At 40.8% G+C, this 14,492-nt stretch overlaps 1 protein-coding gene across 5 annotated transcripts in view; it reads left to right on the top strand.

Moving 5' to 3' along the window:
* Positions 1-14,492, top strand: part of PLEKHM3 (pleckstrin homology domain containing M3) — a 102,189-nt gene that overhangs the window by 24,308 nt on the left and 63,389 nt on the right. The window lies entirely within an intron of this gene.

Genomic DNA, 14,492 nt, shown 5'->3' with positions numbered 1-14,492 from the left:
TGTCTGAATAGGAGACCATCTAATAGTCACATGTAAACAGCTCCAAGGTTCTTGAAGAGAAGAACAAAAATATGATTAGATGGTGGTGATGATAAAAAGAAGAACTTATGTTTTAGAGGCAAAGAGCAGAAAGGCCATACTTTGGAAACTGGATTTGTCTGTTGAAAGTGCTTGTTGAAGGTTGCCATTTGTCTTTTCCTACTTTGAAAGATGTCTGCTGTCTTAACTTCATGGGGCGTCTGTTTAACCTAACAGGACTATTGCTGGTAATTGCAACTTGTAGGCATTAGGCGCACCCTCCCTTTCTCTTCCCCCCCATCCTACTCCCCCACAGCTGCAAAAGAGGGGCAAGCTTTGTGGAGGTGGAAAAAAAAGTTTTGCTGCAAATTCTTCAGCCATTTAGTGCAAATTCCTGTAATTACCATCATTGTGTCCTGTCTGAATGGCACATAATACAGCAGAAGCCTTTCCTAATTGAGACCTTACAGGAGGTACAAATCCCTCTTTTGTTCAGCCTGACAAATTAGTGCCAGAAAGTGGCAGGGTCCGAGTGGGAATCAAAGACAGAGCTGCACAAAGATGAGACTTAAGGCTACAGTAATAACCCTCTTCTTGTTCTTCAGGGAAGGAAAAAAGTAGTGGCGAATGGAAAAATTAGGCTTTCTTTTCCTTCTTGGGTTTTTGTTTGGTTGTGAATTCCCTTGACGTGACAGCACCTTAGGGCTGCTTTATTTATTTAGTAAAAGTGATTAAATAGTAATACAACAGAGTGGCCTATTGTCTCTCCAACTGCCCCCCACCCTACAGAGCCCCACTGCCTTGGCTAATTGATTGACAATGAACCCCTGATAGAGGAGTTTGTTGGAAGGGTTTGATGGGGACAAGGTTTTTTCTCCCCCTTCCCCTTTCCCCATGTCTCTCTTTGTTTTTCCTTGTGTCAGGATTTGGGGTGGGGTGGGGGGCCTTGGTTTTCTTTGAATTGCACTCTACTTTTTTTTCTTCCTATCCTCCTTCTTTAAAAGCCTTTTACAGCAAAAGCTTCCAGACAAACAGCTGACACTCAGAAGTGAGTAAGGAAGAATGCAGCTTTAGACAAGTTTATCTTGGGCGCCAGCTAGCATTTTTCCAACCACGGACAGAAGCCAGGGCAGCTGTATTGGGCCTGTGGTTGTGGCAGAGGAAAAAGAGGAAGGGGGAAAATGGATTGTTGGTGTATCAGGGTCAGAAGGGCAGATTTAAAAAAAAAAATGGAAAAAAAGTTTTTCCTTCAGGAACAGATGCCATCCCTGATCCTGGGAATAAAAGTAGCTTTACTCAGTCTGTTTGCATTTACGTCTTTTCCCAAGAATAATTTCATCTAATTCTGTTGCTGTGGTACTTTTCAATACCCAGTGTCTCCTTTGCATCAATGGCCAGATCTCGATAGTTTTGATGCTTTAAAATGTCCATAATCATGTGCAATATGGTTAAATCTGTTTCATAGGACAATCCGGGTATCTTTCCTAATCGTTGATTGCAATCCTGTCTTTCATGAATTTATTTAACTTCAGCCCTTTTTATGAATTCAGCGACATTAACAGCCACTGTTTGTTTTTGTGTGTGGGTGTGAAGTTGGTGGCAGGATATCCTTTAAGCACATTCTAAAAATATTTTCTTCTGTGTTATTTATTAAGGGAATGTAGTGAAATTGTTCTGGAGAGACTGAAGCCACTTGGAACTATAGCAGGACTAGAACAGTGTTTGTACGGATGCCACTATTTGGATGCGCAGCGCGGTCCTAATTTTTTTACTCCAAACAAGTTCTCTGGGGTTACTTCCGACTAAATTTGCAATAAGATTTCAGCCTAATAGTGCAATTCTATAAATGTCTACTTGGAAGGAAGTCCTACTGAGTTCAGCTGGACTTGCTTCTAGGTAAGGGTTTAGAGGGTTGTAGCTTAAGTATTGCAGTCGGAAACCAGTATGTGCTTAGTACAGGCTGGGGTCCCATTATACTTTGTGCTGGGTAAACATATAAAGGAAGATTGTTTCCACCCTGTTCTTTTGTTTATTGCAGCCTCATCCCATGGAGCCAATTGTTATACAATTCTTCTACTATTGTTATATGGTGTTCTTAATGCTTAAGAGTTCAGATTCCAACTGCCTCATTCAGCATTTCTGTAAACTTCCTATCCCACACACACACATTGCAATAGGAAAGAATCATCAGGAAAGAAAGCAGAAGCAAGAGGAAAAGTGAACAAATCCAGGGTAGGGAGAATGCCACAGGGGAGCCCAGATTTGACACTTGGAACCATACTAACCATTTATACGCTGTTTCAAAAAATTCACACACCGTCCTGTATATTATTTAAGTAAAACTTCACAATGATTCCATAGGCCTGCTGTTGGATTATAACTCCCATCATCTTTCTTTTTAAAAAAAAAAGTTTACTGAAACTTTGGTATAAGAAACAATATATAGAACACAGAAAAATGTAAACAAGGTCTCATCTTCACAAAGTCACAATTAGGGTATGGGGGAACAGAGGAAAGACTGGGTTAGACCAGATAAGCAAAATACCTGCACCGTATTTAATGAAGGAAATGTCTGTGGGCTATTGGTGGTCTCTTTCTCTCATCTGGCTCATTGACAAAGGAAAAGGATAGAAACAAAATCTCAAACCGTATCCAGTTTTGGGTATTATTCTTATTTTTAGAATTTATTACCTGCCCTTCTCTCAGAGGTCCCAGGGTGGGTTACGACAGTTTTAAAACACGTAATTAAAAACAACCTAAGAAACATCACCGAAAATAAGGTGGGTCCTAAAAACATACAGATGTCAAAGGCCAGAGTAAAGGGTAGGCCACTGAGCCAGTGAGCTGTTCAGAAAAAGCCAAGGACCAGATCCCAGCATACCAGTCGTGCAGTGTGAAGTCAGATGATGTTTTCCACCTTCCCACAATCGTCAATTGTGCTACCACCAGGAGAAAATAGATTAAGTCCACGTGCAGCAATTTAGGACTCAGTTATAATGACAATAAAGCCAAGGCATGGGATTTAGGCACTAATTGAGTTGTGATTCTGGAGATGTGGTCAAACACCAGGTCCAAAAACCTGCTGCATAATGACAATGCCGCCATACATGTAAGAGGGTCTCCCAATCAGAACATCTTCTCCAACAGTGTAGTGACATGGAAGGGTTCACACAGCTTAAAGGAATGGGGTTAGATGCCATCAATTAATCACCTTTGGTGAGGCTTCCCTAACCGCTGCTGAAACAGTCTTAAAAGGAGGTCTGCTCCAAATTGTCTTCCACGCCACTTCAGGTATATCCACTTCCAGGTAACTCCCACCATCTTTGATCATTGGCCATGTTGACCGCAGCTGATAAGGGCTGGAGTCCAGAAACATCCAGAAAGACGCAAGTTTCCCATCCTTGCTATAGCCGAGAATTCATATTTCTGAATCGTGGAAGTGTTTGCATGTGATAGTCCATGGCTGAGATGAGATATGAACCAGGAACTTCACAAATTATCTTGCATTTATATCTCACCTTTTCTTCAAGGAGCTCAAGATGGCATACTTGGTTCTCCCCCTCTCAATATTATCCTCACAACAATCCTGTGAGATAGCTTAGGGTGATTGGGCCAACGTCACTCAGCGAGTTTCACAGTTGAGTGGTGACTTAAGCCATGGGTTCCTTGGTTTAGTTCAGGGATGGAGAACTACTTTCATCTGACATGCCAACTCAAAAAGTGATAAACTCTCTGCAGGCCATATCTAAGAGGTGAGTAAGGTCACTCATATCAGGTGAGTGACAGGTAGGTGTGTTCAACCAAAAATGGCTTTGCAGACCATTTCTAGGCAGATGGGCAGGATATAAATTTAATAAATAAATAAAATAAAATTGAGCAGCCTGAGGGACCTAATTTGGGCCATGAGCTGGAGATTCCCTACCACTGTCTTAGCTCAACATTCTTGCTCTTGACTTGAGCACTGTACCAGCCCTCAGTAGTTTGCATGTGTTAAATTCATATGCATGAATTGCTTTGATTGGTATTGTCTGGGTTTTCTCCAGAGCTAGGAAGCAACTAGTTACAAGTAATGAATTACTTGTAATTTATTACTTTTTTCAGTAACGAGTGGGTAACTTCATTACATTTTGCTGGTAATAGAACGAGTAGTACCTTCATTACTTTTGAGGAGTAATTGTAATATTTCCAGCATTACTTTTGCGCATTACTTGGGGGGGAGCAGGGGAAGTCTTCTGCTCCTCTGATATGTGAATAAAAATCATGTGCTTCAAATTGGGCTTCTGTGCAGCGTTGTTCTTCCTTCATGCTCTATGGGTGCTTAGGAGGTGACGAGGGAGGAGGTGGAGAGTGAGACGGCGTGGAGAAAACAATTGTTTAAAAATTGACAGGAGTGGGAGGAGAAAAGAGCTGGAAGCAATATATATATACAAAAATATGTGTGTTGGGGTATCATGATTGCTGGGGGTGGGGTGAGGGGATGTGAGATTCTGTTATGCCATTCTGTTAATCTTATGGATAAAAAAATTATTCTACTACCCTCTGTGTGTGTGTGCTTATTTTTAATGTTGTTTTAGGCTACTTAGATGTATAGCAGCCAAGGCCGGCACCTTGTAGGCATTTTTAAGTAAGTAAAATGTAATTGTAGCAATTACTTTTGAGTAAAAGTAAATAATCAGTTACTTTCAGAGCAATTGTAATTGTAACGGTAATTACTACTTTTGGGGGACGTGTAACTGTAATGTATTACTTTTTAAAAGTAATCTTCCAAGCTCTGGTTTTCTCCACCATCAGACAAATTTGATTGAGGGCCATTTTCTGTGTTGGACCTCTCATGCAATTGTCCTTGCATACTAGTGTCATTTGGAAATCTTCCCATATGTCTGGAACTGTGTAAACTCCATGAATCTGTGGCCCACAAGGTTGCCATCATCTGTTTCCTATAGTGTGCAAACATATGACTGATTGAAGCAGTGGTTCAACACTGAGGGACTGGGGGGAAAAGGCAGGCTATCCTTGGCCTCAGTCAAAGTGAGGTCTTGTCTGCCTGGTGTGCTAAATGAAAGACCCCCCCCCCCGAAAAGGACTTTCTTGGTCCTTGAACTTAAAAGTACACTGGATGAGAACAAGGGTCTGCCTGTCTAGTCCACCATCCTGCTTCCAGCAATGGCCAACCAGAAGCTTCCAAGAAACTCAAAGACAGGGCATGAATTCCCCCTCCCTCTCCCTGTGACTGATATTCAGTGAAATCTGGAGTTTTCATTTAGCTAGAATAAGTTTGGCTAATCCCTTCTAAACTGGTGTCTATCCCCACATCTTGGTGTTAGTAGATTCTGTAAGTTAATGATATATTTTTGTGAAGATGTACTTTTCTGGAGGCTGTCCTGAATATACTGTGAATCAGCTTCATTGGTGACCTGTACGTTCTAATGTTACGGGGGGGGGGGAATCCTCCGTGCTTGGAATCTGGGAACATGCAGTTCAGACACACAAGAATTGTGTTAGCTGGGGAAACACTGGATTTCCCTTGCTATCCTTATTCCTGACCTCACCAAAGAGCAGCCCACCCAGCTTTGAAACATGCTTTTCCTCATCTTGTATCATCTTTATTGCTGCTGACATTTGGGGTAAGCCATGTTTGCAGGTGCATGTGCACAGTGTTGTATTTCATGGTTTTGCAATGCTGAGATTGTGAAAAGCAAGCAATAAAAAGCCAGCCAGTTTCAAAGGTGAAGGTTTCTCCTGTAGCATATTCACCTTTGCGAGATAATCAGGTGTAGTATTTCACTCAGGTTTTATTGGCTCGGATGCTGAGGTTTACAAACATACCAAGGGTAGTTCTTTCTCCCCCTCCCCCGTCATTTGTTTGCCTTGTTAAAGGCAAGTGCAATTTGGCTAGCAATAAGAGAGACCTCCAGAGACCTTCCCTTACTTATCTTATTATTACATCTTTCCTCCAAGAAGCTCAAGGTGGCATACAGGACTCTCCTTCTTCCCATTTTTTATCCTCACAACAACCCTGTGAGGTAGTACTGTGGCTGGAATGCTTCGACCACCAAGCTGCCAATGGAAAGGGGGAAACTGATAACTCTGAGTCCTCTGTACTGTACTCTTTGTGCAAGAAGAGGGAACCACATCTCATACTACCCTCCTGTGATATGGGATGGCGAGAGGGACAGGGGAATGAGAAGGGGGAAAGGCAGAACTCTCCTGCCTAAAACACCCCAGTCCTGCCTGTACCAGGGCATTGTAGTAACTATTTACAGTAGGGCCCCGCTCATACAGCAGGTTACGTTCTGGACCCCCGCTGTAAAGCGAAAACCGCTGTAAAGCGGATCCCATTGACTTACATTGACCAAAATGGAGCCCTGCGGAAAAAAACACTGTAAAAGCGGAACAAGCGCTGTAAAGCGGGGCCCTACTGTATTAGTATCCGGGTAGTTGCTAGGGTGGTTCATTCTCTCTCTGTGTGTCCTACCAGTTGTGCCAGCTGTGTTGTGACTGGGGTGGGCCAGATTCATGGTGTGTGCATCATTCTGTACAAGTGAAGACCTGTTGAATTTTTCATGCACGCCAAAGCTTTCCTCTCCAGTTGCTAGGTAGAAAACCTCTGCAAATGTGCAAAATGAACATCCACAGAGTGTGGAAGTATTCACAGCGTAAGTGAAGCCCTCTTCCTCTCTTGTCTGCCAGGTAGTAATGGTTGTCTGCAGTGCATCTTTCCCCTTGCAAACCGACGACCAAAACTTTACTTTCCATGAAATGAGCGCCTTTCCCAATCTGCACGCACCCAATTCTCTCTCTCTCTCTCCCTGTCTCTCTCTTTCTCTCTCTGTCTCTGTCTCTGTCTCTCTCGATATAAACTGGTCATCAGGGCTTTGTGCAAAGGTCTTCAGGCCGCCAACAATTCATGTTGTGAAGCCTGCAGAGAAGATGACCTAGCAAGATGGCACATAGGTCATGGACAGACATACTGTTTGAAAGGGGAAGGACAGCCTGCATACGTGCATTGCAACATGGCTTTATCTGAAAGCACATTGACTTGCCTTGTGGTTTTTTTTAGGGCTGATTAAAGACACCGTGGTCAGTCACAAAGACTTGAAATTATTTGCACTATTGAATCTGCATAAGTTTTAATATGTTTATTTATTTAAAGCATAATTTAGCCAGGCTGTTTAGCCACCCAGAGAGGCTTACAAAGATCAGTAGTAAAGGCAATCCCTTCCCCCAGGCATGCAATCTCAAAGACACAATGCATGAGGAATTCTGAAGAGGAAATATTTTCTGTTTTTTGCTAGTGCCTGCTGTGGCATGTGCAGGTGTCATCTTGGAAGAGATTGCCTCCTCCTCTCGCGCATGTGGAAGAATGCTTCCTCAAAGATGACACCAGCCGGCCATGGATTTTCTGGGCACTGAGATCCTTGTTGGAAGCCTTCCTTCTGGTGCCCCAGCCACCTGAGATGAAGTGGGTGGTGACGGGGGAGAGGGGCCTTCCCAGCTGTGGCACCCTATTTATGGAGCTCTCCTCAGCAAGGTTTGCCTGGTGCCTGTTTTGCTATCTTTTCAGTGCCAGGCAAAGGCTTCTCTCTTTTCCCAGGCTTTTAACACTGTGCTGATCTTCCTGCTGCCAGTTGTATCTGCTGTTCCTTTTTTATTATTATAATTATATCCATAGTTCAACTGTACAGTGCCATATACAAAAGGAAAGCAAGCATAGGAAAAATAGGAGGGGTGCGTGTGGGGGGAAGCATCAGGCATTCCACTGGGACCAAATCCTTTGTACCAGTTATTTTGGCTAGTATCATGTTCATCAATTTTTGTTGCTGTTATGTGCCTTCAAGTCAATTACAACTTATGGCGACCCTATGAATCAGCGACCTCCAATAGCATCTGTCATGAACCACTCTGTTCAGATATTAGAAGTTCAGATCTGTGGCTTCCTTTATGGAATTAATCCATCTCTTGTTTGGCCTTCTTCTTTTTCTACTCCCTTCTGTTTTTCCCAGCATTATTGTCTTTTCTAGTGAATCATATCTTCTCATGATGTGTCCAAAGTATGATAACCTCAGTTTCATCATTTCAGCTTCTAGTGACAGTTCTAGTTTAATTAGTTCTAACACCCAATTATTTGTCTTTTTTGCAGTCCATGGTATGCGCAAAGCTCTCCTCCAACATAAAGGAGTTGATTTTTCTCTTACCCGTTTTTTTCTCTGTTCAACTTTCACATCCATACATAGAGATAGAGAATACCATAATCTGAATGATCCTGACTTTGATGTTCAATGGTACAACTTTGCATTTGAGGACCTTTTCTAGTTCTCTCATAGCTGCCCTCCCCAGTCCTAGCCTTCTTCTGATTTCTTGACTATTGTCTCCATTTTGGTTAATGACTATACCGAGGTATTGATAATCCTTGACAAGTTCAGTGTCCTCATTGTCAACTGGAAAGTTACATAAATCTTCTGTTGTCATTACTTTTAGTTTTCTTGACATTCAGCTGTAGTCCTGCTTTTGTGCTTTCCTCTTTAACTTTTATCAGCATTTGTTTCAAATCATTACTGGTTTCTGTTAGTAGTATGGTATTGTCTGCATATCTTAAATTATTGCTATTTCTCCTTCCAATTTTCACACCTTCTTCCTCTTGGTCCAACCCCGCTTTCCATATATGTTCTGTGTATAGATTAAACAAATAGGGTGATAAAATGCACCCCTGTCTCACACCCTTGCCGACTGGGAACCAATCAGTTTCTCCATATTCTGTCCTGGCAGTGGCCTCTTGTCCAGTGTCTAGGTTGCGCATCAGGACAATCAGATACTGTGGCACCCCCATTTCTTTTAAAGCATTCCATAGTTTTTCATGATCTACACAGTCAAAGGCTTTGCTGTAATCTATAAAGCACTGGGTGATTTTCTTCTGAAATTCCTTGGTCTGTTCCATTATCCAACATATGTTTGCTATATGATCTCTGGTGCCTCTTCCCTTTCTAAATCCAGCTTGGACGTCTGTCATTTCTCGCTCCATATATGGTAAGAGCCTTTGTTGTAGAATCATGAGCATTACTTTACTTGCATGGGATATTAAGGCAGTAGTTCAGGATCCCCTTTCTTTGGAATTGAGATGTATGTTGAAAACTTCAATTCGGTGGGCCATTGTTTCGTTTTCTATATTTCTTGACAAATTTTTGTTGAAATTTGGACAGATTCAGTCTCAGTTCATCAATAAACCAATATTATATGTCTGATATCATTAAAATACTTTTATATCTCAGAACACTAAAGCAAGAAGTTCCTCCTATAGTAATCAATAAAAGAATTCCAGCTTGCCATAAAGTTATCATGTTGTTGCCTTCCTCCCCCCCCTTTGGTTCTAAGCGGTGTGTCAGTTCTGCCGTCAAGGTAAATTCTCACACTTTGCCCATCCACTCACATTGTTGGTTTTATCTACTGTTTCAACTTTTAATCATTAGCATTTTATTATTGCATTTTAGGGTGATTTTTATTTTTATTTTGCTTTTTTCTTATTGTGAGCTGCCCTGAGAATCATTATATATGGGGGTACCATAGAAATTGACTAAATAAATATTAAAAATTCCTTTTAATGTAGATCTGCTTCTTGGTGGGTTAAAATCAGTCAGTAAAATGTTGCAGCCCTAGTTTTTATTTTCAATGCCACTCGATGATGATGATGAGCTGTAATCTTGTTACTCTGAAAACCTTTCTAGGGTAATATGTCACTGACCATGTTCTCACATCACATTAAACCATAGTTAAAATACCACTGAAATTGCAGGCACTTCCCTCCCCCTCCCCCAACTCCTCCCTCCCTGCCATGGTCAGCCTTGCCGTGTTGTCTGAATCTGGGCTCCCGGTTTCTCTCCAAACAAACTACAAGAGATAGGAGAGAAACCATCAGCCCAGGTTTGGACAATGTGGCAAGCCCAACCATGGCTTGCTTTCTAGCAGCATTGTAGGAGAGGAGCAAAACACCTATGATTTCAGCAGTGTGCACCATCAAACTGCTTGTTCACATTAAATCATAGTTATGTTAACTATGTTTTAATGTGACGTGCAAAACAAGCCACTATGTCTTACATTTGTTCTTACATACTGGTTGGCTTTAGTTTGGAACAGTAGCTCCCCCCCCCCCAGTCAGGGGTGTCATTTAAAGAGAGCAGGCCCCATGTTTCAGGCTTTGAATGCAGAAGGTCCCGGGCACAGTCTTGAGGTAGTTCTGGGAGACTGCCTGTCTGAAATCCTGGAGAGCCGTGGCCAGTCAGCGTGTGTACAGTACTGAGCTAGATGGACCAATGGTCTGACTTGGTATAAGGCAGCTTCCTAGATTTCCTAGGGATGCACTGGTATCTGTGGTTTCTTTGAGATATTAAAAAGTAGCCACAAACTCTGAAAATGCACTGCTTTTTTGCCATTTTAATTTGAATATATCCAAGAGCAGGTCTTTCAGGCTGGAGTGAATCATGTCTTGGTCCTGCTGCTGAAACTTTTTTGTTTCCACTACTAGATCCTGAAATGGTGTTCCTTTGTACAGTATCTTTTTTTTTTACAATAATTTTTATTCAAATTTTCATAAAACATACAAAACAAAATCATAAAACATTCAAAGACAAAAAACAAAACAAAACAAAAATGATTAAACAAAAAAATATGTTGACTTCCCATTTGTCGCAGATCAAATCAGTTATAGGTCTACAATATATAACAATCCTGTCTCTTAAATTATATTATAAAATCACTTTCCTCCAGTAGTTATCTTAATTAATCATCAAATCTCATAAACATTACTTTATTCTTTCCACAAAAAGTCAAAGAGAGGTTTCAATTCTTTAAGAAATATATCTATCAATTTTTCTCCAAATAAACATGTCGATTAATCCATCTCGTTAATAATAATAATAATCTTATTGTCATAACCATAGTCCAAATAAACATATTGATTAATCCATCTCATCAAAATCTGTTAGGTCCAATAATTTCAATAGCCATTATTCCATTATCCCTATTAATTCCATCTTCCATCTTCAATAGTCCTGTTAAGTCCAGTAATTTCAGTGTCCAATCTTCCATTATCAGTATTCCATAATAATCTTGCTGTCATAGCCATAGTCATATAATAAGAGTCTGATGGGAATTTCCTCTATCCCAAATATTTTCTTGCCATCAATTCTGAATAAGTTGCTGAAATATTGTTGTAAAGTCATATCTGTGTTCTTCTTTTTTACAAAATGCTCTGGCTCATCTCTTGAGAGTTTTTCCATTGTCACATGGCTGCAGTTAATTCCATAGATTTTCTCTATATCAAGCTCCATCACGTCATTCCAGTCCAGAAGATTATCCAAGCCATTGATAACTTTATCTCTAATATCTTCATTAATTTCTTCAGAGATAACGTTAAATTCCAAACAGTAGATTTTATTTCTAATATCCATAAACTCCAGATCTTTTTCCAATTCCACATTTGTTCCAATCTCCAGGGCTTGTATCTTCCCTTTATTTTTTCTTTTCTCATCTCTGATCTCATTTTCCTCTCTCACAGGATCCCCTATTTCTTTAAGCTCCTGCGTCATTTTGCTCAGTTCAATCTTCAGCTCCTTACTGCCCTGTCGCAGGGTTTGTTTCGTTATCTCAATCTCATCCATTATTTTCTGAAACATAATTACTTCCAGATTCTCAGCCACTTTCTTGATTGCCATTTTTAAAACCACGAAAACAAAACAAAACAAAAATAAAGAAGAACCACTTCTTATTTCAGCAACAATTGGGTTAATATTCCAGGCTTGATGACATCACAGTATAAACAGAGCAGCCTGCCTTATCTCTCTATGTTCAAGAACACAAAACAAATTTAGTTCCCAGCATCAAAACAGTTAGTGGCGTCGTGAAGAAGCAGATTCGTCAAAATAAAATAGACCAAAAAGAGAATAGTCCCAGACAATATAATGTTCCTCGGAATAGAAATCCCTCTTCTGTTTATATCTTTAGAATGCACTTCCAGGACAGCTTTTTGCGACAGAAACAGAGATAAGCTGTTAATTTCGTGAATAACAGAGAAGAGTTATAGCTCACCCAGAAGTTCTTTAAAGCTGATTCATTTGACAAATCTCTTTTTGCTGCAACAATTTAAACCAAGTAAAAAAAATAATAGAAAGAAGGGTGCTTGCCTGTTAGTCCGTTTTCTCTTTGAAGAAAAGATAAACGTATCGCATTAATCAGATAGAGCTTATTCGGAAGTCCGTCCGGCATTGCTGGCTGGACCTTTTCTCATAAATTAATGAAATCCAGTCCTCCCAACAAAAACAGGCTTTTGAGGTTGATCTCTACGTTTCTCCCTGCCCGGGAGAAATTTCATCAGTCAAAAAAAAAATGTTCTGACTGATTTATATCTGAATAAGCTTCTTTTGAGGCGGGAGCCCGTCTCAAAAGCAGGCACTTCCCGGAAGTCCTTTGTACAGTATCTTTTAAAACATTATGGTTATTTTCATAAAGGATTTTTTAAATGTTTACTAGTAATAAACTGTTATACTTCCTGAGTTTTTTGCTTACTTGCCTTCCTCCTTACCTGTTTGCTGATGACACAAGCAGCTTTCTTCAGGTGATACGGTCTTTGGGTTGATTTCTTAGTAAAAAAAGAAAAGATGAAGAAAATCTATGCCCATCAGCATATTTCAGGATTTGATCCAGAGGCTGGTATTAAATGGAAGTTTAGTCTGGTGGAAAATCAAGTCTGGACATTTGAATGGAGTGGTGCTGCTTTCTGATTCACCAAAGGGGCTCTTGCAAGTTCAAATGTGCCACTCATGTCCCTAAAACCCTATAAGGGGAGGAGGAGAAGCATTCCATTCCATCAAATACAATAGTGTAAACAAACAAACAAACAAGACCCTAGGAACAGAATTGCATTGTAATCCATAGAATCCAGACTCTCTGTGCTACAAAGGCACTCAGCCTTATGCTGTATCACTGCTCCTGTCTCTTTCCCTTCTTTATTTTTTACAAATAGCTTAATTGGTGTCTGCCACTAAGATTCTTTGGTCACCCTGTGTCACTTTGAACCTCACAACATCAAAGGAATCAACTGCTTTCATAATTTGATTTGAAGGGGTTGTGGAAATAACAGGCCTTGTAAAATAAAACATGCAACAGAAAGAAGGCACAAGGGGAGAGATGTTGATGTTGTACGGTTTTAACATCTCTGGTAGGGAGAACGCTACAACCACAGTGGTCACATCTAATGGGAGATGAAGACGTTGTACTGCTGTTTCCAGCTCTGTCTTCTTTAAGTTTGTCATTTTATAATTCACATCACTACACAGGCCGCTGTGTGCATTCTGCTATGTGTGACCCAGGTCAAAAATGTGTTGTCAAGGAAATGGAGGGCAAGTACAAATCAAGTGGAAAGTAAATGGCTGTACTGCATGAGAACAGGTTTAGCAGCAATTGCTTCCTTGGGAGAGGTCATAGAGTAAAGAGGAGGAAGGCTGCCTTCTTCAAGACTACATATGTGCAGAGGGCTGGGTGGGATCTGGCAAAGAACTTAGATTTCTGGGAATTTCGGCTCTTATTCAAAAAGTCAGGACTCTGTTTGTTATGTCTGAAAATATTCAAGCAGTTCTTGTGAGATAAGCTGCTATGCCTTTGCAGCTTCCTCTTGTCATCTCTTCCTAGACAACTTTCCCTCCTCATAGTCTTCTTCCCCTTCACATACTCTGCAGCCATATTGACAGTTATTCCAAAGTTTAAGAATAAAGCATTCAAATTTCACACAGTGATTTAATTGAGAATCAGAGTTTGAATTTCTTAAAACAGTTGAATCTCCTGGATGCATAGTATGGATACTTTTTTGGCTCAAAAGAATAAACTTTGGCAGATGCACACCCTGTAATTAATGGGCTTGAATAGATGCTAAATTGAACCAATTAACGCCTCCCACATTATATACTAGGAGGCAGCTAGGAAGCTGCCTTATATTGACTCAGACCCCTGATTGATCTAGGCTCAGCATTGTCTACATAGCCTGGAAGCAGCTCACTGGAGTTTCAGATAAGATTCTTTACTGGGCCTACCTGGAGATGCTAGGAACTGAATCTGGGACCTTGTACATGGGCTCTGCTCCTGAGCTATGCACATTCCCCTTCCCATATTAGCAAATTCACCAGGACTTTATAAATAAACAAAATCTGTACACCTTGAGATTCATGACAGATCATTCAGGGCTTCCGTAACATCTTATTTTGTGGACATATGTAACTGGTGTCATTTCATTTCAAAGCAGTGTTCTCACATAGGAACTAGTACAGACAAGTGAGACGCCAATGTTGGAGGAGTCGGTGTGAAGATAGCTGGTTTTTACTTTTAGTCTGCAGTTAGATTCATGCGGTGGGGCAGGCTTCGTCATGCACTCTCATGCTTTCCACAAAGCAGGGCTGCCAGGCAAATTGGGTGGCCACAATCCTCTGGCTCCG

Source organism: Rhineura floridana, chromosome 2, assembly GCF_030035675.1.
Source record: "Rhineura floridana isolate rRhiFlo1 chromosome 2, rRhiFlo1.hap2, whole genome shotgun sequence".
Classification (NCBI taxonomy): Eukaryota; Metazoa; Chordata; class Lepidosauria; order Squamata; family Rhineuridae; genus Rhineura; species Rhineura floridana.
The sequence above is the reverse complement of the archived record's forward strand: the minus strand, read 5'-3'. Positions and strand labels throughout refer to the sequence as shown.